Below are 5564 nucleotides of genomic sequence, written 5' to 3' on the forward strand. Positions count from 1 at the left end.
ATCTATTCTCGATAGTGCAGAGAAGAGTTTCATTTGCATATATTTGGTTTATGATCCCTCATCTCTCATGTATGTATACGCTGTTTTTATCTAAAATCAATATAATTCAGCTTTGCCTTTACTGATAAAATAAAATAAAATTAACAATTCTTGTAGATAACTTTTCTAACTTTTGAGCAAAGATAAGTTTATATACTTTCAAAAAGATAGCCAACAACTAATCTGCACACAAAATGACACTTGCAAAAATTTAAATCCGCATAACACGACAGTTTTTTGTCAGGTTTTTTGAGTTTTAACAGCATTGTGAAGGTGGATCATGAAATTTGAAATGGTGAAAATCACATAAAAATCCGTCACCTTTTACAGATTCTGATTTATGTTTTTGTGTAGAGATTAGCCACTTCCAAAAAGATATTGATACATGAATAACCAATAAATGTATTAATTAAAAACAACTTCTAATTATTTTATGTGAAGTAAATAAAATTAACGAAAGAATATTACAAATAATAATATTATTTATATCTGAAATATACATCTAATTTATCTATCGTATCCACTAAAAACATGTTTCAAACATGAATCTCTTCTTCATTCAGAAGACTTACATTGTGCTTCAATATAAAGGTCTTTCCTTTCTTCAATATAAATCATACCTGACACACTGCTTCAAACAGCACAAACACAACTGGCCTGTTTTCTTCTTACATTTACCATGAGAAATTAGAATTCAAATTAGCTTTTAAGACCCTTAAATTAAAGATCCATTGGCGGAAGGAATGATAGGGGTGAGGCTAACATTTGGGCTTTCGCTCGTCATACTCACAAATGCTAGCCTTATGGAGTCGGCAACAACAGACATCAGAGATAAGAGGGCGTTTCTCTGCATCTGCCTGCGTGCACAGAAGTGCAATGTGAATGCATCTCACCACTTGCTCCGCAGGGTAAGACCAAAACTTAGTTACCTAAAAACAAACAAGGAAGACCAAAAAAAGGTTAAATGTAATTAAACACAGGCAACCTTTTATCATATCATTATTACTATCATCAACAAACAAGGAAGACCAAAAAAAATTACATGTAATTAAACACAGGGAACCTTGGACCATATCATTATTACTATCATCATGATTCTTTGGTCGCGGTTAAACTGGTTCTAAAATAATACTGTCATATCACGGAAAGTCAATAACATGAAGTTAATCGTTCGTTACACTGTTGATCATGAAAGTTCGGTTGTGATTTTTTGAAGAAGTCAATAATACAAAATTTATAATGCCATTTGAAACTAATTTAACGGCATCATGATTCTTCAAATGATCATGAGAAGTTGAGGCATGGATCTTTGATAGAAGGTTATAAGCATTACTCTATTTATTTACATTACTATTTTATTTGATCATGAAGTTTGATGATAATATTTTACAAAATTTTATGTAAAACATTGATGATCAAGAGTGTGCACAATCGATCCAAAAATCTATTATAAATTTAAAACTTCCTAAAATAATATGTTTTTCAATACAAATTGTAATTGCATAAATCAGATCTTCCGCATATTTTTTCTTTAGTTAATTTCATATATAATTTGCTTACCTATCTTTCCAATTCCGTCCATTCTGATCCAAAAGTTCGAAAAGTTCGTGAGCAGACTTTTCCACTTAACTTTGTGATATACATTTGCGGCATCTGCAAATCCAACAATACATCTCGGTATAAGTGCCAAAACTGTAACAATATTAATCTACCATTAATGAAAGAAAAGCAACCCATCAGATCATTTGTCTACCTGATAACTTCACCATTGCTTAAACTGGAACAATAAAAAACAGGTCCAGGGCAAAGAAAGAGTGATAGTGAAACCCCAACACTGAAAGCATTCTTCCTTGCTGAATGGAAAGTGATCTGATTACTGAAATAAGATTGCTTTATTTCAAAGAAAAGCACTTCTTATTCTGCATTGTATTTAGAAGATCATCATCATTTTACTTAGTGACAGAAATGTAGGAGGAATCCATTTTGTCTTAGACCATCTGCAGTGCACGTGAAAAATCGTCCTATCATTCACTCAAAAACCCCACAGAGAAAAAGTTGGCATGCTGTACTCAGTGTATCAGTTCTTTATGTGGAACCACATCTCACTGTGAAAAACAGGGCTAAACCTGTCCACTCTGCAATATTTAAATAAAACCCATTTCATATCGAACATTTATCTTATCTATACATGTTTATTCTCCTACTAAAATATTTGCCAGATAAAGAGAACCGAAGGAAATAGAGTTCAATGAAGTGGGGTTTGTACAGTTGTGGACCTACAAAGATACTGTACTGCCCTCTAAAATTAGACTGAAAAAAAAAGACAGAATGGCAAAAAAAAAAAATTAGACAAAATGGAAGCAATTTACATACCCAAAACCCAATACAATTATTTGATATGTGTTTTAAGGTTGTACCTTCCTGCAAGTCACCTAACCTTAATGCCAGCAATTGACATACCCAAAACCCAATACAAATATCAGTGCCTTACTGTGTATCCTTACAAATATTAGTAAAAAGAGGACAAGAAGATAATCAGGGAGTCACATTTTTATATGAGTGATGATAGATCTCACTCCTCTAAGCATGTGCAACATTGTTTCGAGAATTTTTTTGAGTTCTTGCAAGAGAAAGGTATTGCAATATATCGACATCTCATATGGTCAGATAACTACACGGGTAAAATTCAAGAATGTTCGTATGTTTTATTGGTTGGGTCGAATGCATGTAGAGAGGGGTGTACCTCCAATTTGGAGTTTTTTTGAAGTTGGGCATGGGAAGGGGGAGCATTATGAAGTAGGTGCATGCTTGAAGAGAGCTCTAGTTAAGGAGCAAGTGAGGATTTCAGGTGCTAAATTCTCTGATGCATGTTCTATTGTTGATTGGTGTGGTTCAACAATGTCACGGGGAGGGACACTTGATTCAACAGTGCACAAATTCTTTAGGGCATGATGTGAGAAAGATAGGATTATCAAAAAATTAAAGATTTTTCAAATATGCATTCATTTCACAGCTCATGAGATGCAAGTACATGGACCATTTGGACATGAGATTTGGTTTGTTTTTGTCAAAGTTGTGATTAGTGTGACTGGGATCAATGTGAGTCAAGTGAGTGGGTGGATACGTGGGCTCCACAATATCTAACTCCTTTAACTCAAGAAATATCCATGCTAAATGATGACATGGAAAGTTTAGTTGAGTATGACCGTCTTTCAAATATTCTACAACCAGGACATGTTTTTGCAGTGGTTGCACTGTAGGGGAATGAAGAGTGATCAGACTATTGGTTGGCACAATGTGTACATGGAAAGCAAAAGATAACATATCCTGTGACAAATGATGATGGGTTCATGTATCCTATAGGTTCAGTTGTTGTTGCAGGAACTTGTTTGCAAACATACAAGATTAGAAAAAATGGCATACCTGCATTTGAAGACTACAAGAGACACAAAACCATTCTCATGTATTCACCTTATTATAACTACAAATGTCAAGTTTTTGAAGCATCAAGAAAGACCAAAGATAAAATAACTATGGAGACTGAGTAGTGTTGATCATGAAGCAATACTGGATACTCTTAAGTAATGAGATGACCCTTCAGGCACACTTGAGTAGTAGGTCTTTATTATCTCTTAATTTTTTTATCATGCATTTCATTTCAAATAATGATCATAATGATATTTCATTGATCTTATCTATGAGGAAAGAATCTAGTAGTTGAGCATGTTCCAATTCTTGTGATAGAAGTTGTTGATTTAATACTTTCGTACTTCTGATTTAATGTCCAATTTTTGTAAACATTGCATCAATAGGTGTGACTTTAAAGTTGTTATTGCTGATGATGAGTAACAATAATTGAATGAAATATATCTTTGTTGTAGAAAAATAACCAATCATCTGATGCCACATTAGTTGCACAATTATTGGGGCCCCTTTTGCAGGCCTATTGGTCTCACCTTTTTTGGGGTTGTTTTGGACACCTTGGCAAAAAGCGTTGCTCATACATTCTAAATGTTTTCGTCGTATTTTTATTGACCTCCTTTAGGGTAGAAAAATGTGGTGAAACAAAAAGAATCCAATATGCTAAGCGCGAAGGACGAAGCAAAAGGAATCCAATGCTAATTTAAAAGAAATTAAAGTTTGTGAAATTAACAGTGGGGATGGGTGCAGAGTGTTCACTAGAGAGATGTCTACCCATCAATTTTATCTTGCAAAGTAATGTTGAATTGAACTTTGAAGACTGCACAACTAGAGAGCCATCCTTAGTACAAAGATTTCTCCCATAGTATTAAGCTTAAGTGTGTTGGGAAAAATGGTGTCTCAACCTTGCATTTATGCGAGGTTACTATTTATAGTAAGTTTTTATTTGAGCACGAAATGGTGCGAAACTCTCCCTGAAGCTTCTGGTTGGCTAGATAAGCATTCCGGTAAAGTTGCGTCGCAAGGTCACAGCTAGTTTTGAAGATATTAAAGTTTTCGTCTTGGAGGGGTGCAATAAAATGTTTAAACTTAATTTTGGGGACTTTAGAGGCTCCGAAATGCCCTGAAAAGTTGCCGTAACCGGCGAGGTGATAGAGCACTTCGCGAGCTTTCCGGTGCTTCAAACGGTTCATCAATCGGACACCCGGTTCTCAAGTTATGGCCTCCGGAAGTTTGTACTCCTGAAATAGGAAAAATAATTTGTATCGAATACATAAATGAGCTGTAAAAGGGAGCGACACGTGTTGATGTGTGCTTTAACATGTCATAGGGCATCTAGAAGGGAGATAAGGTCGGCTACACCTTATTGGGTGGTTTTAGCCCATGGTTTTGTAATACCGTTTGACGGTTTCTTGTATTGTATCTCCTATTTATGAGGTGTGTGAGATAGAGGTTGTGTGTAAGAGTCTTATGGCTATTGAGTTGCCTCTGAATCTCTGATTAGTGGTACTCCTGCGAAGAGCTTGCTCTGCAAGTATTTTGTAATCTGTTTTTGATTACTGAATAAAATATTGAGCTGCTTTTGGAGGGTGGGGTTTTTCTCCCGAAAGGGTTTTCCCCACGTAAATCATTGTGTTGTGGTATGATTGCTATTATATCTATTTCTATTTTCTGTAACTGTTGTAATGATCTGAAAAAGTTTTGCATTACCCTCCTCTCAAGGTTAGTGTAGGAAGTTGTTTCCGCTACTTAACTTCCTTACAAGTGGTATCAGAGCCTGATCACCTTTGGTTTCAATTGTGGGCAGTTGGGTTTTTTGAACTAATCCAGATTTGAGTGGGAGCTTGTGCAGAAGACACTTTTTGATCCTATTGCAGGAATATTCAGACGGCGAGTTCGTCAGGGAGAATAGAGGTGGAGAAATTTAATGGAAGAGGGTGGACGAATTGCAGACCACCTAGAAGCATTCAATATGATTGTGGCTCAATTAGTATCCGTCGGTGTTAAGATGGACGAGGAGGAGAAATGTCAGATCTTGCTTTGTTCTTTGCCTGATTCGTGGGATTCTCTTGTTATGGCTATCGGTAGTACTTCTGTTGTTTTGA

General features: G+C 35.5%; 1 long non-coding RNA gene across 1 annotated transcript; it reads right to left on the reverse strand.

The window, feature by feature from the left end:
* Positions 1–534: 534 nt before the first annotated feature.
* Positions 535–2544, reverse strand: LOC131043758 (uncharacterized). The gene is made up of 4 exons (XR_009105579.2): positions 2413–2544; positions 1793–2174; positions 1600–1692; positions 535–968 (listed from the first exon to the last, which is right to left on the reverse strand). It is a non-coding gene; the product is annotated as an uncharacterized LOC131043758 (long non-coding RNA).
* Positions 2545–5564: the final 3020 nt, after the last annotated feature.

This window comes from Cryptomeria japonica, chromosome 8, assembly GCF_030272615.1.
Source record: "Cryptomeria japonica chromosome 8, Sugi_1.0, whole genome shotgun sequence".
Classification (NCBI taxonomy): Eukaryota; Viridiplantae; Streptophyta; class Pinopsida; order Cupressales; family Cupressaceae; genus Cryptomeria; species Cryptomeria japonica.